The sequence below is a fragment of the Aulonocara sp. 'chitande type north' Nkhata Bay genome, linkage group LG18 (assembly GCF_057382095.1).
Source record: "Aulonocara sp. 'chitande type north' Nkhata Bay isolate Kocher_YH1m ecotype deep benthic linkage group LG18, A_spYH_male_GT1.1, whole genome shotgun sequence".
NCBI lineage: Eukaryota > Metazoa > Chordata > Actinopteri > Cichliformes > Cichlidae > Aulonocara > Aulonocara sp. 'chitande type north' Nkhata Bay.
Genome location: NC_141361.1, coordinates 19,758,238 through 19,781,427, shown reverse-complemented (window position 1 = coordinate 19,781,427; position 23,190 = coordinate 19,758,238). Strand labels below are relative to the sequence as shown.

Genomic DNA, 23,190 nt, shown 5'->3' with positions numbered 1-23,190 from the left:
GAGCTGTTTATTAAGAGGATGACAACTCTATCAAGCCCCATAAGCGGGCCCTCGTGCACAGGAGTTCTTTTGTTACTTTCGGGGAGGGTGTCATCAATCTTGCTGCCATGCTACTCTCTTGAGCTGTTGATGGCAAACACGATTCCTCCCTTTCTGCCTGGCCTCTCCCGCCTCGCAGTCTGGAATCAGGCGTGGCGAGGGGGATCAGGGAGATAGGAGGACTTTCCCCGAGAGTGCCTTTCCTTGACAGGCGACAGAGCGGACTGTTTGGACACCAGGGGTGGATATATGGGGCCGTGTAATGAAAAGACGTTGACAGGACCTGCTTGTTCTGTAATGAAGGTCTTCTGGAGCTGTGAATGGATGCGCACATCTTTCAAGCTTTTGTCTCCCCGCCTTTCCCACAGAATCTCTCTCATCCATTTTAACCAAAGAGGAAGGTGTAAGAGAAGCATCTGAGACAACAGCTCACAGTGTTTAACATTTACATGCAACGACGTGGTGTGAATTTTTAATGAAACAGCAACACGATTGATTTACACCCACGATTTGTAGCTAAACCTACCCCCCTGCTCCTTGCATTAGCCCGTGAAGGTGCAGTTGAGTTTTCACCCTCTTTCTTCTTTCTGTCAGTGCTACTCGAGAGTCCGTGTAGCTCACAGAGATGGACTATGATGTATGTACTCCACTTTAGCATTGGCTGAGGTCATAGACTCTATAAATGTCTTAGACAAGTCTGATATTTTAATCTCTTTTTAGTGAGAGGATGTTGGGCCTTTGCCCAATCAATACACAGGGCAATAGCCTTGCCAAGATTTCTCATGGTAACTTTTCATTGTTCTGTCTGGAAGCTGAAATGTCAACCAGGATAGGACTGCTCAAAGTGAAGCTGAAATATGTCTGTCTGTAGTCAAAAACACTGCTGTTATGACCTGGAAGCTTCTGGCAATAATGAAAACACTGATCGCAGTCTAAAGAGCACTCTAATGTGAGGACGAGCAGGAGGGTTGACACCTGAAATTTCCTTTATTGCTCTCAAATGAAATCCACCCTGTTTAATTCATCAGTCAACAATAGCCCAGAATTGGTAGCACGCAGGGTGGGTGGGTGGTGGTGGGGGTGTCCTCTGCTTCTGCTTTTGTGCATGCACGCAGTCAAAAATATCAAGTCTCTCTCTCACATTAACATTGCTAATTTGTTTGCCGATGGTTTCCAGGGCGCTGAATAATTGGGTGTGAGATATTGTTTGTTCAGGTGTTCTACATAATTGAATTCTACATTGAAAATACTGCTGGATGAATGTTTAAAGATTGCGGAGAAGAAATCATGTACTCCGCCATACATTTTCTTTGAAATGGAGCGATTGCCGTCCATTAATTCTCGTCCCAGTGGCGACTTGTGACGGCCGCGTCACATTAATTATCCGGCTAATGTATAAAGCACACACGTTTTGAATTTTAAAACAACTCGTGTTCATCCGTTTTCAATTAATGTCCCGTTGTTGAGGCTCTTTTTGTGCAGATGATAGGGCTTCCTTTGCACATGATGACCTTTTGAAACTCGCAGATTGATTTCACGCATCCATTATTCCGCCAAAATGCTGCTTTTGTCAGCGCTCCGCTGTGAGCTGTGTGCTGATAAGCCTGTTACTGTGTGTTGCTGCGTAGCCGGGTCCATATGCACATGTGGAAGCAATATCGCGTCCAGCTGGACACGTGTGTTGAAAAAGCCGCATGATGTATTTGATCATAGTTAGTTGCGAGGAGGGTCTTGGTTGGGTTTCATTCAGCTGCCTGATGGTGACCTAACGCCTCGACTCAATCAGTCACCTTGTCCTCCCCTTGACTCCTCACCCTGTGATCCTCATCTCGCACCCCAAAGGCCTCAAGAAAAACAATCCAAACGCTTAAGGTCCCCCCTTTGCTTGAACCTGGATAGAGAAATAAATTAGATATGAAGTCGGTGTTGGGGTCGGGTTACTAAAACACTTTCCAGATTTCAGCTACTTAGCCTAACATGCCTGAATTAGCAGAATTAGGGCTGGCGTTTTGACTAAAAAGAATAAAAATAAAAAGATTATATCTGTACTTCTGCTGCATTAGAGCTTTCTAAATCCGTCCATTCTTCACAGCCACTTGAGCCAGGGTCTCCATCAAAATGCTCAAATTTACAACAGAAATAAAAAAGTTTAAAAACTAGTGCAAAAGAAAGCTTTTTAACTATTTCCCCCCATTCATAAGTAATTCACTTGTTTAAGGCCTCAGTCATACCAGTCAGAAACCCACTGGCAACCTCTGGTTGCTGGGGGAAAAAAGCATATTTCCAGATCGGCTGGGGAGAGGTTGCTGGCTCTAGTATGTGAAATCATTTGCAAAGAGGTTGCTGCACCAAAAACCTCCCTGTGGGGTGGGGTTGCCTCTAGTTTGCACAGAAGATACTGGCCTGTCTGCAAATAGCCGTCATTTACTCTCAGAGTAGTAGCAAAACTTGAAAAAGTTTGATGCAAACCAGAATGAGAATGTTTCTTTCATACCGAAATTTGTGCTTTATTGCTGCAACTGCTTTGAAAGTGACTGGCCCGATTAGTTGACGAGCATTTGCAGAGAAGTCTGCATTTTCAATTCAAACTACTGGTGACCATGGTAACCTGCTAGCTACCAAAGCAATAACAAGGATGTTTTCGAGGTGCAACACAGTATACCTCTTTTCAACCAAATTCATCCTAGTGTCATCAAGTAACCTCCAGCGACCAGTCGTCAACCAGTTGTAGAATACACTTTTTTCTCTAGCAACCAGTAGTAACCAGGGCGTCACTGGCCTGTCACTGGTCACCTGTGTGAATCAGCCTTTAGCAATAAGTTTCACAAAAACTGCCAGCAACCACTCAGAGAGTACACTTTTTTTCTCATGATTGATGTTTGCCAGATTGTTGCCAACTGGTTTCTAGGCCCCTGGTGATGGGTTAGTTACCGTTACCAGGGGCGTGGTCACTTTGACTAACAGATGAATGCCTACATGAGAAGCTGTAGCTGTTAGCTCCATGTTAGCATTCAGCTCAGCTAATTCCAATCACTGAGCTGAACTCTTGTGAAGCATTTTCATTACAATTATCTAGCAAATAATTCAGGACCTCTGTGCTCTAGTTGTGTGAGTGAAATTATTTTTTTTCTTTTCTTTTTTCCGTATGTTAGACTATAAATGCACAACACGTATAATAATTAGCAATTATCTCTAGCTGCACCCATACAGTCTATGGATGAATCTGCTAAGCAGTCTTGCTACAACTATTTACTCTGAGTTTTGGAGAGTGGGGCTTTGGCTGCTTATACTTCCTCTCCTCTTCCTCCTGTAATGCTGTGCGTTCCTTCCCTTTTTTTAGAGCTCATCATACGCTTCTGTTTACGAGGCCGGCATTTTGTGTGTGGGAGAGAGTGTGAGTTTGAATCTCCGGTCTGATAATCAGTGACAGAGATGTTACAGGAGTGTGACAGAGTTCTATTTGCCATAACTGACATCTTTATCCCATCACTTTCCTTGTTTTTTTTTTTCTATGAAACTTACCAAATGCTGGCATCTGTGGTGTTTCCAGCCGGATACGCTGCAGTGGACTGGGAATTCAGAGGATTCAGACAAGGCCACAGCAGCTCAGGCAGGTGGAGAGAAGGAAGAGCTATTTACACAAGCAGTACAGGAGGAAAGGAGAGGAAAAGACGCTGTTAGAAAGAAAGAGAGAAAGAAATGAGCTCCTTCTCCGAGCCTTATAGTAAAAGTGTTTAGTAGACATGCTGTCAGATTCTGAGGTTAGAGGGGATGATTGTATCGACAGGTTTTATTCGCTGGTTGTAAGTGAAAAAGAGTCAGAAAGCAGGCTTGAGCAGCTAGAGCTTGTGATGCAGAAATACACTATAAATCACCACGTACGGTCTGCCCTGAATAAAAACTGAAAGCAAGAAACATCGGCAGAATATGAGGCAAATTTTTTACGAAAATAAACTTCAAGCATGTTTGACTTCTCAGCGTAGCCTAATTAATTTGGCCTACACAGTTTTGAATATTCTAAACACAAAACCTCAACTCTTCATGCATGTTTGTAACAAACCAGCGAGAAAATATAATCACTCAAGGTACAAATGACCTAAAATTCAGCAATTAGAAAAAAGACATTGTCATGATCAATTATCCATTGATAGACTTTAATTGTGTGTACTTTCGTTTGTTAAAACGTGAATGTGTAGTGCTCAAATCAACCTCCTCATTACAACTTTGTAAGTTAATGCATACAGACTTTTTGTATAGCACAAGTTTGAGCTACACTGTCTTCACCACACTCATTTGCAGTTTCACAGTTTATGCACACAAATAGAAACATTGTAGCAGTCTACGCTGAAATGAATGTGTGGTTTAACAAAGTCAGAGGAGTTGGAAACTTGAAGGATAGATGCTGCATCCAGGTCTGAAAAGCAAAGCCAACGCAAAAGTGCCACAAACTGCATTTTGCCCAACGACCAACAGGAGGCGACTCTTGTGATGGTGAAAAATGTATCCGCTCTATAAAATTCTGTAGAAATCCCACCCTCAGATCTCTTCCTCTGTGACCTCACTAAACACCTCCCTGACGACGCTAGTTTTAAGTCATGCTCAATACAACATCATGTTCGTGTAGTGAGTTATGTTCCTGTTAGTGTCTGAAAGGATGACAATGATTTCTGTAGTTATTTTGGCGCAGCTAAATACGTTTACACACCGACCTCCACTGCTTATACTTAGCTTAATGTCTGAATAGTTCAGCAGAGTACGGGGGATCCGGTCACCTAGGCTTTGCACCTCCAGGAGCTGGTCAGCCATGAAAACTCATAATACGAAGATCCCAGTACACAGTTTTTGTGCTGATGTTAATACCAGAGTTTTGCAGCTCTGCGGTTACTGAGTCAGCCGACCATTAGGTATGCTCATGCACCATGCACCTTTACACAATCCGACACTTTGTGGCTGAGTTGCCAAGCTTTGCAATAATATCATTCACAGCTGATCATGGAATTTCACAAAGTGACAGTGACATCCAGTTACTGCCCCACTGTTCTTGTCAGTCCTCATCAGAGCGACCCAATGTTTTACCAATGTGTGTGAAGGTAGACTGCAGGCCAGTGTATATGATTTTATATACCTGTGGCACCTGAGTTCAGAGGTTTAAAGGTGTGTTCCAACATTGTGTACCCAATGTACATATAGTGTATCATTATATTCTAGTGGTCTATGTGACCAAAAGCTTAGACATTTTAAGCCCTTTTGTTGAAATCATGAGGATACTTTTCAACTTACTAGCTAACCTTTCGGTTTATGTGAAAATATAAAATATGGGCATTTTTTTAAAAAGAAATCTTCCAGTGCGTTGTTCAGGTGTTTGAATGATACACTGAGAGTCAAAATATGCACATATGTTTGGTTTTTACAAATAACTGCTAAACTGTCTAAATCCCTTTGTCTGTCAGGTTCATAGCAGATCTGCAGTGCATTATGTGTTTTAACCTCCTGAGCATTGTCCCATGTTGATCTGAGGATTCACTGGCATTTTTGTGATATGGTGTAAAGACTGAAATGTGCACAATATTTACCTGCTCATGAAAACCAAGAGATCCCACTCTCATTACCAAACACCCTTCATTATAGCAGATAATTCTGCAGCTGACTTGTTGGCACAGTGATTCCTCAGAGTGTCGGTGAATGGAGCTTTCACAATGTTTGCAACCCAAAGTAAAAAAAAAAAGGGTGTTGTGTTTCACTTTGCAGAGGCTTTTCAGCTGGCAGCGGCCCATCACGCCTGACCCCTCCTTCTCTTTGTCACCACTTGCACTGCACTCTGTTTTCTCGCATCTCCCTGGCAACCAGCGCTGCATGCTTTTGTGTTGATGTTTGTCCACAGCTAAGGCGTCGCCTCTGTGCTTAATGGACCTCCCAGTCCGCTTCAGTGTCCGCTTCAAACTGAGTGCCCCGGCAAAGCTGGGCGGCCGGGCCCTGCCGCTGTTTGTCCCCGGGTGTCATTGAGTTGAGGCAGGGTGGAGATGAGATACAGCTGATAATGGCCTCTTTGTTCTTTTGCTAGATGTGTTGAAGCTGTGCTCCTGTGGACCAGGAGACGCCTGGTCAAACAGAGACACACAAAGGCTCTGGAAACGGCTGGCCGTGGCCCATTCTCCACACTCTGCCGCGCTGCCAACACGCACCACCTTCTGCAGCCACACTGAATTACTACCCTCACAACCTTTCACACATATAAAAGCACTCTTTCACACAGTGGGAACACTGACATTTGCCTTTTGTTGGTTACAATGGATTTTTTTAATGCTAAGTTTTTTTCAGGTGATTACTCAGAGGTCACATACACCATTAGGATCAGTATGGGGCCTTCTCTTTTGAGGGGCATTCGATTTATTCACTCGTAAAACGCTGCACAGGCATTACTTGATTCAGCCGAGCTTAAGTCGAGAGCGACGCTTTTGAGCGGTGCATTTTGCTTGCGAGTTATCTTTTTTACTTTTTTTTTTTTTTTTTTTTGCTTGATTGATTGGCGAAGGAGGCGCAGAGCAGCCCTCAAATCCTATCTGGTGTTAGAAACCGGGGAGGAATCACTCTCAATTATTGCACTTTTTAACATTTACAGATAGGATACACGGCTGCACAGAGAATAGTCACGCTGTGCAATTCTGTGGAGATAATGGTGTATTTAACAATCAATAACTGTGTAAACCTTTGAAATGCCAGGAAATAATCTCTCGAGCAAATGCGCCACACATTCTCATCTACCGGCTCGTTGTTTTAACCTCTTTAGCATAGCCCCTCGAGGACACGGGGGATATGATTAGGAATTCGTTAGCGGGCTTCTATTTTTATGCTGATGACATACTTTCTTCTCCGGGGCTCTCGATGTTGCTGGCTCTTGACTTTCTCACTGTCTTTTTCGAAACTAGATCAGCTGTTTACCACCATGTAGGAGCGTGACATGAAGTTCACTGACTAAAGCAGCTGCGAGCGGAGAGGACCGATATCAGTCAGAGAGAAAAACTCCCCTGTCATCTGAAATCCTGTCACATGCCCTGACACCATTCGCAAGCCCCTTTACATCCCTTCTTCTGTTTCAAAAAGAGGATCCTGCAGCTAAAAAAGATGCTTTAAAAAAAATAGCTGCTTCAGTTATGTTCAACCAGTCGGACCTGAAGCTGCGCCAAAAGCCTCAACTATTGACTGTGAGATACAAAAAGGATGTAGACAACCAGTGAAGGATGCCACAGTTTTGTTGAAATCCACTGTTTTTGTTCATCCCATCATGTTTGGAGCAGATTACAGTGTGTCCGCACATCCGTGCTCCCCTGGGTGCCTCCTCTTGTGGTTCAGGTATTGTGACCAGGCGGGCGGGCTTGTGGCCCTGGGCCCTGGGCGCTTTTGCAAAAGAGAGGACAGTAGCTGCATTTGTTTCCCATTGAAAAGGATTACAGGTCCTGACGGCCATGATTAATCACCAGGAGGCAGACATCTGAATGCAACCAGGGAAAGGTTCAACTTTTTAATTCATCCCACACACAATCTATTCAAACCAGCTGTTTGGCGCTCCTCTCCCTCATCTCCTTGCTCTTTCTTCACAGTGACCATTGCCTTCTACTGTCTTTCTCTACCCCCCCCCCCCCCCCCCCCCCCCCCATTTACAGCACACCTAATTATCTGGGGACGCAGTTGTTGTAATTGTGGGGGTACCCGGACGACGCTGCGCGCTCTATTTTTATTGGAGATGGGCTTCTTTCTTCTTTGTGGGAGAATAGTTAATTGACTTTGTTAATGCATTTGGGGATCAGTGATTTCTCCACAACAAATGACCTTTATGGAGCTCGGCGTCACATATTGTTTGCTGTGTGTGTGCTCGTGCGTGCTGCGTCGGTGCGCGCGCGCATGCGTGTGAGCGTGCACTGATCCGTTGTGACCTTTTCTTGTGTCAGGTGTGTTTGTGCAGAAGGCAGAGAAATATTTCCCTCAAAGCTTCTTTTTTTCCAAAACACTTCAGCTTCATAAACATTTCCGCGCCGCCTCTGCGCTGACAGACAGCTGAAATCCTGCGTTTTGAATAAATTTCACATCTCGCCATGTTCATATCCACTCATATGAGCAGGCCTTCTCATTAAGACTCAGCAGGTTATATGATGGTATTGCTGGAATCCCTGGAGCAAAATGAACAGGGACAGCTACACTGCTTAATGCAAGGTAGCCTAGCAACAGATAGTGGGATGGCAGTGGAAACATACCCTCATATTTATGTTTACATGAGAGAATGATTTGTCTGTCAGGCTGATGGATCCTAATGTTCTCCTCTCCCCGGGGCTTTTCTTGTGCCGCACACAGGCCTGACACTTACCCTGAAGGACAGGCACCACCTTCCCCAACACGCATGAATACTTAATACTGTTAGACTGCATTTATGCAAAGAATGGAAATGGCACCAGACTAGAGGAGAGGGGGGCTAAAATGCATCAAAACATGACACAGAATGCATGATGAACATAGAGGGGGGGCAGAGAGAGTGACAGCAGACATAAGGTAAGACAGTTTTAACACTGTTAGAGGAAGCGTGGGTTGATATATGTAAGAACAGTGGCAGAGCCAGGCAGTTTTTATCAGCGTGGCCAGGGTAGGGTTGTTATTTAACAGTGAGATGGCTCGCAAACACATGTCTCCCCTTTATTTTATGTTATTATTGTTGCTTTTTTATTTTATTTTTGCATGGCAAGCCTCCGCGGGCCAAACAGTTCATTTTTTTGCTCACTCCCTTTTACAATCTACTCATAAGGCCACTCAAAAATATGACTCTCATGACCTCACGTGGATAAATCTAATAAGACAATTGCAATTTAAAAGTGCTGGTCCGCTAATAAATTGAATCCGTGTGGGAACAACAGCTGCAGAGAAAAAAAAAAGAGTAGTTTCTGAATGTAAATACACTTCTGTGAGTGTGTTTGTAACTCTCTAACAACGTTTACTATGCTTATGTGGGGTGGGTGGGTTTGCAGACTCTCTGGTGGTCTCTAGGCCTCCCCAGGACCAACTCTTCACTTGTGCCCTTGGCAAACAACCGTCCCGAACCGAAGTGGAGAAAATCCTACTGGAAAAGTTTTTCCTGTTGCACCAGCTCGGAAAAACAGCTAGTGTAATCATATAAATGCCTTCTGATATTATATTTTTGTGACAGCTATGTCATTAGTTACTTTTAACAGGACACATAAAAGCTTATAGGGAGTATTCCTTGTTACAGTTACAGTCCGTGTTGATGTGCTGCGTCTTAGCCGGTTGCCTGTAAGGCCTGATTGAGACTTCTGCAGGGAACCTTTGGAGAGCCTATGATGTAACCTAAGGGGCTGTTGCCCACATTTATGCTTGTGTGTGATATATTACGAGTTAATTACTGTGTGGTGGTGTCCCAGTGTTTCATATGCGACGCCAACCAGTTTAAAAAAATAAAATGCTGCAATTGTTTTCCTTCCTGGGCCCCACCTCTTTGTTGTGGTCAGTTTTTTTTCCTCGTTTTTTTCCGGAGGCAAATGTATTCGTCCCTCAGGTTTTTCCACTTGTTTATAGATTCCCTCACGTCCATTCAGATAGTTTCAGCAATCTCCCTCCAAGGATCTGCTGACATCTGTGTCCTTATTTAGAAAATAAAAAATTGTGATACTTCTTACCCCTCTATACCCACCCAACAAGTTGCCACTGCTATTAAGCTTTCAATAGGTTGCTAATAAAACATGGAGATTTTGTAAAACCTAAATGCAGCAACATGAACATAACACAAACAAAGCAGAAGGATTATGTGACAGCCATGGCAGATGAACTGTAAGTCAGGATTATTTTAGGCTGTTTAGCGTTTCCCTTTCTCTCTTGTCCTCAGTGTCTTGTCTCCATTTGGGTCCACATTCAGCTCCACACAATCTGCAGCTTACAGATCTTGACATAAACAGAGGATATCATGATTGCGATTAACTGTAGAGACGTTAGCAGCCAAGCTTTGTGGTAAAAGACAGTTTTATTCTTATTTTTATTGAAAGAAGCTGCCTACATCTAGCATGAATTATAGTGGTGCAGAAATTGCTCATGCTAGTTAGGCCCAAGTCACACAGGTTTCAAGATTCAAGATTCTTTATTCGTCACAAGCATAGTTATACAAGTATAACACACAGTGAAATGTAACCTGACACGCTCCTCGACTTGTGCAAAAGGGGGGAGAGTGGAAAGTACCTTATATATTATATACATTAGGTGAATGTGCAGTAGTAGCATGTATGCAGCAAGCAGGTGAATTCTGTACATTAAGTGAATTAAATAAGAATAGACAATCTGAACATTTTACAAAATAGACAATATGAACATATTTAAAATTAAAAGAATTTAAAATGTACAATGTGCCGGTGGGTTTAGAGTGTCTAGAAGAGAGTCCTGTCTCAGTCACTTATGAATGATGTGAGAGGGCGGGTGTGTACGGATCACTCTCTGAAGAGCTTTTTGGTCCTTAACACAGCTGTTCCCAAACCAGGATGTGATGTTCTGTGTGAGGATGCTCTCCACAGCACCTGCATAGAAGGTCCTGAGGATCCCTGGTGAGACCCTGAACTTCCTCAGTTGTCAGAGGTAATACAGGCGGTGCCTAGCCATTTTGGTCTGGACCTGAATGTGGGCAGACCATATCAGGTCTGAGGAGATGTGGACACCGAAATACTTGAAGGACTGGACCCTCTCCACTGGAGCTCCATGGATGGTAATGGGCTTGTAGTCTCTGTGCGGACTCCTTCTGAAGTCCAGCACCAGCTCCTTGGTCTTGCCGACGTTCAGCTGGAGATGGTTATCCTGGCACCATGTTGCCAGATTCTTCACTTCATCCACGTAGGCCGCTCATCGTTGTTGGAGCTGGTGCCCAACACCACTGTGTCATCAGCAAACTTCACAATGGTGTTGGAGCCGTGGGTGGCCACACAGTCTGAAGTGTAGAGGGAGTAGAGCAGTGGCGAGAGGACACATCCCTGTGGTGCTCCTGTGTTGATGGTGATGCTGTTAGAGACGCATCTACCCACCCTCACCACCTGAGTTCTGCCAGTGAGGAAGTCCAACACCCATGCACACAGACGGCTGTTGAGTTCTAGATCCCTCAGCTTTGTGAACAGTCTGCTGGGCACTATTGTGTTAAACGCTGGTTTAGAGACTGCTCAGTGACTCTCCGGCAACCACTGGTTGTTAGGGAAAAATGAGCTCTCCTCCACTGGTTGTGAGTGTTTGCTTGAAGTTGTTGTCTTCAAACCAGCAAATTTTGATTTCGTCATAGTCAAATCAATTGCTTATCCTCAGTCACAAAGACCTAAAGGCACTCATGGTTCCACTGCTAGACCATAAACATTGCTAGAGAACAATGTATATACCAGAGCTGTTGGCAAGTGGCTGTGGGAAGTTGCTTGCTGTCGCTAGGTGAAACTGGTCGGAAGTGCTATATTAATAATCTGCTTTCAGTGGCTTTGGTTACTCGCAGAGGGCGCCTGTAGTTTATCTAAAAGATAACAACTTGTTTGGAAGCACTTTCTGATTATTAGTCGAGCTGTTGTGAAACGAAAATTGTTCACTATGAAAGTAAAAGTTGTGCCTTTTGTGCACCACTGTTTCTCTGTCTCTGCTTTGTGTAGCGCTTTTTCAAGTTTCATTTTTCCCTGGTTAGTGGAGGTTGTCAGTGAATTGCCAAGTGGTCTCTAGGCCTGTGTGAGTGAGGCCTTTGCCATGTGGAGATGCTTTATGTAACAATGAAATGAAAATACATGATAAAAAAAGATATTTTCCCCCCCTAAACAATGTCTAAAACCTCAAGGTGTGAACCAAACTGTTTGGATTTGGAGACTCGTGACACTCCTAGTGACAATATAAAAGCAAGACACGTCTAGTAAGTACAATACATGAACTATATGACTTGATAGAGTCTGTCTTTACAGTATGACCAGCTCCTAGAAGGACAGACTACATCAACTCAATTAGCCTGGCACAGCCTGAGTATCAGCACCATAGATTAGATTTCACTCAGCCTTGTTTACCACAGAGCGGCCGCAGAATAATATCTAAACAATTTGTGCTTTCAGAAAAATGATGACAGTATCATAGTGGGGGAGCACCAGATATAAGCTTCTCTTGTGCTGTGGCATGGGGTAACTGGCTGGGAGAGACATAAAGAAGCCTTTTGTCAGTAGATAGACATATCCCTGTTCATCCTGAGAACTTGTTTCCATAGTTACATCAATGTTGTTGAAGTGAGAAGATCAGGTATTCCAGTGAGTGATCTTTTACATGAGCTCTGCTCCTTTACTATTGATTTTCATCCCACGTTGAAAAAAACCCAGCACACTGTCTCAGAGATATTGTGGAAGTAATGAAAGGGTGAAATGTGTCGGAAATGCACTGGACAAGAAAAGAAAGGAAAATGAAAGCCTCTCAAAAAGCATTGAGAGATTTTTGAGATGTCACGTCCAGCTCCTCCCGAGGGGGGGGATCAAGTAATGCTGTCAGAAACACAAACCACAGAACATAACAGGGGCTGAGACTAAAAACTAATTGCTGTCTCCAACAGGCGATGATCGCTGTGCTGTTAGCCGTGCGCCTATGTGTTCATGTGAAATCTCCCCAACAGTGTGCTGCTTGCTGTAATGCTAATGGCTCTGAAAAGAGAGTTAATCACTACTGCGCGGTTAGCCACATGCTTGCCTCTTGCAGCGTGCTTGGTGTGTTCCAGGGGTTAGCAAAACACTGGCGTAACACATGATTGCTCTTTATGAGGCTGGGGCCTGCAAGAGAGAGAGGGGGCCCACAGACGATGCTAAAAAGACGGTAATGACAGCCATTCACCGCAATCCAATTATGCAAAAGGGAGTCTAAACAATTCCATCATCCCCTAAATTAGATTGTCCTAACGAGATAAAGGCACCAATTAATCCTGAATTAATTTCTACAGCTCATTTTCCCCAGAAAACACTCTAATATGCAAATGCCAGTGAGAGACAGAGAGGCATCCTTCTGCAGGAGTTTACACCAGCCCTGCTTGTTGGCTTTTCTTTCTGAGTGAACTTATGAACCTGGACACATATTGTGAGGATTAAATGAAGGATTATAACATATGTCACAGCTCAGGTGTTGTGCTGAAGATAAACAGTTTAAGAGCAAATGTAAATTTCTCTGGATTTCATGTTTAGAGTTCAACGAATGCAATTGTTTTATTGACACGAGGCAGCACCGTTCAATAAGCTCCTTATACTGCAGCTACAAGTGTAGCAGAAAACGAACTGAGGCCTAAATGAAATCAATATATCTAAATTTGACAGCTAGCTCTGGGTAATTAGGTGTTAAGGAGCTCAAGAAATTCAACTATTTAAGACATGACCTTATGGTATGTACAGTTTCTGGACAGAGTAATAAAAACACGAGTATTTTGGTCACTTTTGTTTTTTCCTACAGCCCCGCTTTACAGTGTGTGATGATTGTGGATGGTTTATAAGACAATGGGTCCGTAGCTGCAGGAGGCCAGCAATGCCTCCTACATACTAGGTGCAAGACACCCACACTGAAAGAGGCACAGAGCAGCCCTGTCTTTTGTAATCATTTTTGTTTCTGTTCATGGTTGTTTTGTCTCCCTGTGTAGGCATTTTGTGTCTCTTGGTGATCATTTTTGCATCATGTTGCAGTCTGTGCACAGCATACCTACTTGTGAATCCACCTTTAAATTTTTAAAGTTGACCTATTATTTCCAGTGCTATTTTTTATTCTTTTTGCTGAAGTTTGAGAGTAAAAATTCAAATATATCTTTCTTTTTTTTTTTAGTTTTGTACAGCCAATCAGTCCACTCTGCCTGAAAAATGCCATTTTAACACCTCAACCATCTGCAACCAGTCTGCAACCTCCTGGCAACCTCTGCTAGGGAAAAATATGTTTTCTCTGACTGGTTGCAAGTAGTTGCTGTGAAACTGATTGCTAAAGGCACATACACAGAGGTCTAGAAACAGACCAGCGACCCTCAGCTAACAACCACCACTAGGGCAAATTGTGTACTCCAAAAATGTTGCGCAAATGGTTGCTGTTTGTCCCTAGATGAAATCAGTCTTAAAGAGGGGGGTGCACCAACCTGCTTGTCAGCGTTTTGGTTGCTGGCTCGTGCTTTGCATGTAAATGCCAACCTGTTTGCTTTACTGCCGTTACCAACACATTTCAAAAGGTGCAGCTTGTAATTTGAAAGTGAGTAGTTCGGAAGTCTGTGCAGACAAGTCGGGATATTCCATGCAAACTAAACAAACTGTGGTATTCTGTCACTGACTTACGCAACTGAAAAGAAGTTTCTGGTGCAGCACCTTATACCTCTTTGCAACCAATTTTATGCTAGCAACTACCACTCGCAACGGGTCAAGAAATACATACATTTTCCTCATGACTGGTGGTTACCAGATGGACCTTCACAGTCCTGTGTAACAAAAGGCCTACACACTCACTTTTTAAGGCAGCTTTCTTCTGGTTGGCCACCCCTCGTAAATTTCTCGACTTCTCTGCTCATAGCTAGAGCTTTTGTTGACATCATTCAGATCCAAGGGTTGAAAAAAAATGCCAGAAATGAAGTGTTTGAACTGAAGCCTCAGCTGACCTCATCAGTTGAAACTTTAAAGATGTTTAATGTTGACCACTTTAACGGTATATACACTTAGCACAAAAAGTAAGGAAAATTGAGTTTGAGTGACTATTTCTTGTATTTTTGTTGCAACAGTGCTTCTTGGTAATAAATCTTATACCACTGGAAAGCCTATTTATTTCCTCTTGGTGCCACATATGTGAGGAAAATGGATTTGTGGGTTGACCAGCAGAGTCGAGTAGTTGAGAGTTGGAATTTAATTTAATAATTTATTCATTTGACAAGCCGGAGGCCTCAGTAGCATGTGGAAGGATCACACACAGCCACAACAGCCTGGCATCTCCTCCTCATGCTGGTCACCAGCTTGGTCACATACTGCTGTGGGATGGCATCCCATTCTTCAAGTCAATGTGGTTGTGTTGGCTGACTTGCGACAAATGCTTGTTGGTTCCATGACAAATTATTTGGTTGGTAAATGTAACCTAATATGTTTCCCTCAGCCTTTAAAGGAACATGCTCTGTGATTATTTAGTAGAATAAAAGATTTAGAGATGCATAGTTTTTGGTGGAGAATAATAGGAGGGTAATTATTAGATTTACTTTAAGCCAACAGTTGAAGCAATGCTGAAATTCATATCAGTTGTAGCTACAAACTCAGGGTTGCACATAATGCCCGTAAAGCTCTTCCTGCTTTGAAAACAAAGCAATTTTAAAAAAATCTCCATCATAATCATCATTATCATTTTCACACTCTTAATTGTCTTGCTGCCAGCTGTCTTGAGCAGTTATAATTGAGTGATCTGACACATTTTCTCAATAGTGCCTTGGATACAGAAATGTACGTTTGCAGAAACATTCATTTAAACCTGTAATTTTCATTGGTGTTATTTGTGTCTCATAACTGAATGTCTTTGACTCTTTGGCCATAAATCTGGACCCTCCTTTATATCGAAATGAAAATTTGGAACCGCCTCTAAACCCCATATTTTATCACAGTAGATGTCTTTATGAAGCTGGTTTGGGCCTTGAAGCACAGTATTTTATTGATCGACTGTGAGCTGCCACCACCTGTGCACCCCCCAAGTGATGACAGAAACAACCAGGCTGTCAGTTGCCAGGCAATATTCACAACCACTGGCCCACATCGGCTAATTACCAGCAGAAATCACATATTGACAGATGGGCCCATGCATATTGATCGGCCAGCGCTGCCACGTTCTAAATCACCAAACGCTAATGAATCATTTCCTGTTTGTGTGAAAGAAGGAAAAAAGCATTAGTCTCCAGCCTGACATCATACCTGTGCGGCACATAGCACATAACGCGTGTTATACATTTTATTGCAGCTACCAACATTTAAGCTGCTTATACAAACACCACCAGGCTCCCTGCCTGTCTGTCTCCCTCTCTCACCTCAGCCATCCCTCTCTGTGCTGAGTGGCAGTTATTTTTCATAGCGGCGAGCTGGCCGAGGCAGTAAATACCTCTCTCCTCAGACTGCGGACCAAGAGTGACCCTGCAACCTTTGTGTCTCTGATGTCTCTCCCAAGGTCTCTCATTCCAAGGTCCCTGTGATGCAGCGCTGTGGTTGCAGCATAGACCCTGTAATTCACCAGCCTGCTAGATCGCCTGCCAGGAGCTATTGATTTTTGTTTCCCCAATCTCCAGGAGAGAGGGAAAGAAAAGATTAAAAACACTTTGTCAGTTTGGTAGGGAATAAGAATTCTGCGCAGAGGGATGCCTAGGAGGGCATGGGGTCAGGGCTGAGGTACTGTACGTCTTTATGGCTTTAACTATTTCCACACTGCGGACATCTTTTTCTGGCTCTCACCCTCTCTTTGTCTTTTCTTTCTGTGCCAGGAGAATTCAAGGGTAGAAGGGGAAGCAGAGATTCTGCAGGTGTTGTTACTCAGCGATGACCTCTACTGCTCCTCTCGGTATACACCGTGCACGCTCTGACATTTGTGTCAGTGACTGCGTCTAAATGCAAACACGCACTAAAAAATGATTGAAGGCAGGATGTTGGGCAAAGCGTGTGCATGCTCTTGTCGCTCTAAAACTCTGCTGCTCCTGTACCACACACTCCAACCTTCTATGTTAAGACGATGGTGACTACATGTCTTATTGTAGTTGGGGTTATCTCACATGTATGACTCATATGAATGTCTCATCTAGTGTGACACTGTCAGTCGTTGTTGTTATTACATCAGTTTTTATTCTACTTTGCTGTCTATTAAATGTAACCAAAATGATGGATAGTGAATATATAACTGGTTATGATAATGAATCTAATTAGCATTGTAATTATTGTCTATTGTTTACTGTTTATTTAAGTCATACGTACACTAAATTGCCAAAAGTATTCATCATTGGTCTTTACATGCATATGAACTTGAGTTCTTAATCCATAGGGTTTAATATGATGTCAGCCCACCTTTTGCAGCTATAACAGCTTCAGCTCTTCTGGGAAGTCTTTCCACAGGTTTAGGAGTGTTTATGGAAATTTTTGACTGTTCTTCCGTAAGGACATTTGTGATGTCAGACCTTACTTTGTGCACTGGTGCACAGTCATGTTGTAACAGGAAGGAGCCATCTTCAAACTGTCCCCACAAAGTAGGAAGCATGAAATAATCCAAAGTATCTTCATATGTTAAAGCAGACCTTCCCAAAGTGTGAGGCCCACCCCTTAGGGGGGGCGCAGAGCCATTGCAGGGGAGGCGCGGTATGAAGGGAAAAAAAAAAAACAACAACGCTTGGACACTGCTAGCACGGGGCGCCCACACAAACGCAAAGCAGGAGATGAAGCATAACTGAATATGTTTCCAAACCACTTCATTCTAAGCCAAAGACTAGAAAATATGGTGAAGCATATCTTCCCTTTGGTTTCACCTGCACACCTGCCAAGGTAGGTCTCCCCTGCATAATTGCTCTCCAAATCACAGAGAAACAGTATCCCACATTCTTGATTTTTAGTTCACACACACTTGTGGTAATGACTAACTACTCCTGACATTTTGGAGATGTTAGCTCTTTATACAGTAAAGTTACAGCAGGATACAAATAATATCAGGCTGATCCTGCCGCAATTTGTTCCCCCTGTCTAAATCACGGACAAATGGTATCCCACAGTTGTCAAAGGAGCTTGCAAAGAAAAGCGTCTGGACTTCTTTAAGTTGCTTGAAGACGTTTCACCTCTCATCCAAGAAGCTTCTTCAGTTCTAAGGTCAAATGGTGGAGAGTCCCAGATATAAACCTAGTGGGAGTAACCCCCCACAGAGGGACAAAAGGACCCCTGATGATCCTCTAATCACCTGAGCCAAGGTGTGAAACTGGGTGTGGGTCCCAATCAGCCAGGGTTTCGGGTGAGCTCATTGTGAAACCTGGCCTCACCTTATCATGCGATTTCCTGAGGTCAGATGGCCCAGGATGTGAGTGGGCGTTAAGGTGTCTGGGGAGGGAACCAATGTGAACATTGGCATCCTCGAAAGAGTGTCCTTTATCCTTAAGATGCAGATGGACTGCTGAGTCTTGTCCTGTGGAGGTACGTATGGCACAACATAGAAGAGCCAGTGTTCACAGTTTGGACAGAGTGGACAGATGGTTTGAAAGAGGAGTGAATGAAGCCATCTATGTCCACTGTGAGCGACCATCTTTGAACAGAGGCGGTGGTTTACGACACCAACTATAATCCAGTTTTGAGTTCCCTCCGCCATTTGACCTTAGAACTGAAGAAGCTTCTCGGATGAGAGGTGAAACATCTTCAAGCAACTTAAAGAAGTCCAGACGCTTTTCTTTGCAAGCTCCTTAGACTACGATGACCTGGATGACTGAGGACCTTCACAGACGACATCCCACAGTTGTTTATGTTTTTAAACCCATTTTGCACAGAGAGGCAGTTTTTAAAAAATGTATTGATAGCAATGTCGAATATTATTACAACTACATGTAAAACAATTACACCGTGACACCTCTGCCTTTCTAAATGGAGGGACAGTAACTGCGTGTGTGTATGTAAGCGTGTAAAACCTGAAGATAGAGACAAAATGCTGTTAATCTGACTATCTGCCATTCTGCAATTCATCTCATGTAAACAATAACGTGGCGCACAGCGTGACGTGAAAAAAAGGCACATACCTTTAACGTTGTGTAACGAACTCTGTATTCCTCGTCCACACTTAAACGCAAAAAAGGAGTTTTAAAAAATCTCAGTTTTTGGTGATTCGAAACGCCGTTTATGTTTGGACGAAACAGCTGCGTTTTCAAAAATACCCGTGTAGGCGCAGACGTAGCGTAAAAGTGTTAGTAGTTTATTTTCTTACTACCTGCAGATTATTTGTATTTGCTTAATTGTTTACTAAATGTTTGAGGTGTGAAATAAACCGCAATGGAGCAAAATATGGGTGTGTGTGGTTGGAGGATGTGTTAGTGCGTGAGAAACATCCCCACACCATAATTCCCCTCCACCAAACTTTACACCTAGCTCAAAGCAGTCAGACAAATACCATTCTCCTGGCTACTGCTAAATGCAGATTCATCATTACCAGACAGAGAAGAGGGACTTGTCCATCCACAGATCACAGCTCCACTGCTCTAGAGTCCAGTGGCGGCATGCTTTACACCACTGCATCCAACGCTTTGCATTCTACTTGGTGATGTAAGGCTTGGATCCAGCCGATCGGCCATGGAAGCTCATTCCATGAAGCTCTCTGCGCACTGTTCTTGAGCTAATCTGAAGGCCACATGACGTCTGGGGTTGTCTGCACACTCTGCTGACCCCTCTCTGTGATTTTGTGGCTGTGTTATTCCCAATCACTTCTACTTTTTTAGAACGCCACTAACAGCTGGCTTTGGAATATTGCACAGGTGACATCCTATCACAGTACCATGCTGGAAGTCACTAAGAGGAACACATTCTTGGACAAATGTTTGTAAAAGCAGTCTGCATGCCTAGGTGCTTGATTTTATACACCTGTGGCCATGGAAGTGCTTGGAACATCTTAATTCAATTATTTGGATGGGTGACTGAATATTTTCGGCAATGCAGTGTAGCTTGCTGTACACATGAAATATGTTTGTGATGAGTTGCTGTGTGACTTCCTACAGGTTCTCTTTTTCCTCCAATCTCCCTTCACTTAAATTTAGTCATAAAAGGGCAAAACAGCGTCCAGTTTTCCCTCACAATTGAATCCTACTGTATGCAGCTGCACCACCACTTCATTTCGATTCCGTCTGAGCACTGAACACTGGTTTGCTTAGGTAGTGTATTCCATTATAATGCATAATTTATAAGGTGATTGTTTGTTTTATATGTAAACTTTAAACAACCCTCAGCCAAGGAGTTAGTAAATAATGCTGTTAAATAAATGTAATGGAAGAGAATTAAGTGGTACGGGTAGCATCCAGTGGAAAGGAAATTCAAGCTCCTTCAGCAGGAGTGTGCAAACCTCTTTCCAAAATAAAGTATGTGTAAAATATGTGTTAGAACAAAATGCAATTATTTGCTAATGATTTAAACCAAAGTGAAAGTGTCAAATACTGAAACTGAGAAATGATAGTTTAATAGCCCCACGTGATTTTATTGCAACCCACGTACCTCTCTGTTTCTTCTTCTTTTTTTTCTTTTCTTTTTTTTAGTTCAGATGGCGTACGCAAAAGACGGGAAGACTTGTGAAGTTCTTAAAAACAGCACAACTATACATGCTAACTGGGAACAGCTGGGTAGCATGCTTGGTGGCATAGTGGTTAAAATGGTCACCTCACAGCAAGTTGTTTCCTGGTTTGAACCCCAGCTGAATCGCTCAGCTTCCTTCCCATAAACACGCATGTTAGACTGATTGGTGTTTGGTCCTGTGTGGTCACGGAAGTGATGCAAACAAAAGAATAATGTGCTATATCTGTATGTTTAAAAATGTGACTCTGATGTTGTGAAAAGAATTACATAAATACAGTGCTATACATGAGGTGTTTTTAAAAAGGTGGAAGTGGAAGGTGCATGGTCAAATACTTCAACAATTTCAGCGCAACATTGCTTAAAAGAATGCTGCAGGACTTGTTATTAGTAAAAGATAGTGAATGTGGAGAATTGAACTTTGTACAATTAAAGAAGACCGACACAAACAAGCTGCAGGAATGCCACCGCTTTCTCGACACTTAAACTCAGCGAAGATGAATTGAAAGCAGAAAACATTCCTGTGGTCTCACCACTCAGGATTTAAAATTGTTTTTTAACTTCACGTCCTCGGAGAGAGGACAGAGTGGACCTACAATCCAGCAAAAAAAAGAAAAAAGATCAGCATCCATTTGCGTTTGCATAAGTGCACATAGAAAGCACAGCTATGAAGATAAATAAACAAATTTATTAGATCACCTGTCATAAAAATAAGGAAAGCAAATAGTTTAGAAATCTGTCAAAAACAAGTTTATAACCAAATAGTTTAAAATGATATTTAACCAAATTCATGTTTTTATAACCAAATTTGAGCACATTGGACTTGTCTGAGAAGACATAAATTGCTAAAGCTTAATATTTAACCAATAAAATTATTTTTTCGGTTCAGGAATGCAAGTAAAAAAAATTAATTTGTGCTTTTCTACAGTTAGTTTCTCCTTCTTTGTAAAACAGTGAATTAGAAAATTGATGGATAATAATAATTATATTTTAGTATTAAAACTATCATCTTGATTAAATAGCTTGCACAGACTGTAACATAAAATTTTTTTTTGGGCGATTAGCAAATTACCAGTACTGTTAATTTAGGACATAAACCTCACACTGGGTGGTGGTTTATTAAATTTGTTAAGCACTGTATGTTTTTCTGTCTGTCATCCTTACACCATCTTCTTCAGGTAGGATATTGCTTAATCCAACATGGCTTTGCTGAACCATACTCTGCACATATTACTCTAGGGGCAGTAGAGCCTGGAGCAGACACAGGGTGAAAGGCGGGGTACACCCTGGACAGGTCATCACAAGGCCAATCTTAAACCCGCTAACCTCTCCACAACTGTGCTGCCCATAGTTCAAACATATTGCATGCTTTTTTTCTTCAAAATTAGATTACTGCCCCAAAGCGTCGAACGACAGCTCTAACTGCATGCGAGGTGAGTTTTAAACATCTTTGACTTTTGTTTCTTCTTACTAAATGAGGAAGATGATAAATTGAAAAGCCATGTGATTTGAGTTCTCCAGTTTCTCATTTTAGTCATTTGGGAAAACCTACACACACACACACACACACACACACACACACACACACACACACACACACACACACACAGAGTCATTCAGTCAAATACAGTCATGCTAATGTGATGCCAATGCATTACCCCATCAGATTGTGTTATGCATGGACGGCTCTTATCATTTCACCCTAACTTTCAGCTAAACGTGGAGAATGTTTGGTAATGGTGCTTCTCAGGGCCACTTTATTTTCTGAAATGAAATATTCATTCATTGGCAGGGACAGTCTTAGAGGAAGTCTGTCTGAAGTCTGTTCCAGCAGACATTTCTTCAATATTTGATGGGTCATCAGAGCTCTGTGTCTAATACTGTGCAATTCTTCCAAATATTCATTTTCTCTGTTTTGCTTCTCTGTCTGCAGATGGTTGAATCTACTTACAGTTAACTGAATCAGACATAAAAAAAAAAAAAAAACTATGGCCAAAAAACATATGGGCAAAAGTATTTTTTTAACCACTTTTGGTGACATTTTAAGCGCAAATCAACCTTTTTCTTGACATTATTTTTTTTTTCTTTCTCAACAGGTTATGTACCTTATAAGGCCTATCTGTTGTGTAAAGCCATCAGCAAGTGCACACTAAATCAGCTTGATTGCATGCCAACAAGAAGATAAAAGGCTCGGAGGTGGGTACAGTAATCCAAAGAGAGCGGGTGGTCTGCTTCAAGGCATATCATTTTATTCTCTCATGCATATTCACTTCTAAGCCTCTGAGTATGCAGATTAGTCTTGCCTGAACAGTGGACTCTCCAATCACATCCTACTTTTTTTCTTTCGCTCTAACTGCACCCTGCTGTGCATGAGCGCTGGCACAATGAAGGTGTATGGGTGTGTATGTGTGTGTGTCTGTGTGTAGGGGGGATTTTTTTTTTTTTTTGCTTGTTTGCAAGTTTGGGGGCAGGCAGATTTGAGTGTGCATGCATGAATGAATGTTTGGGTCTGTGTGCATGTGTGTTTGTGTTCCCTGTGTGTGTGTAGGTATATGATTGCCAGACACATGGCTTTGTCTTGTCCTGGCACTGTGCTCTGCTCACCAGATGTTCTCCTTTTTTATCATCCTCCACTTGCACCGTGTTCTTTGAGGGTTTTTGAGAATCTGTGCTGCTCACATTCAACTTGCTCTGTTGTTTTCGGCTGTTTTGTGGGTAAAAACAAAATGCTCTTCAAAGCCTTTTTATTTTCTGTCATTGAAGGAGGAAGGTTATTACAAACAACAACTCAGCAAATTACATTTAGACAGTAAATTATGTGCTAATAATTGAGACCTTTAAATCACAATTACAG

The 23,190-nt window shown here is 42.6% G+C and overlaps 1 protein-coding gene across 3 annotated transcripts in view; it reads left to right on the top strand.

Moving 5' to 3' along the window:
- Nucleotides 1–23,190, top strand: part of pbx1a (pre-B-cell leukemia homeobox 1a) — an 88,589-nt gene that overhangs the window by 6,742 nt on the left and 58,657 nt on the right. For 2 of the 3 annotated variants that reach the window (XM_086272432.1, XM_086272431.1), the window contains exon 2: nt 22,433–22,532. The gene's annotated coding sequence lies outside the window, so the exon portion shown is untranslated. Of the gene's footprint in view, nt 1–21,865; nt 22,533–23,190 lie in introns of those variants that run through there. The other variant, XM_086272430.1, reaches the window with a different exon arrangement.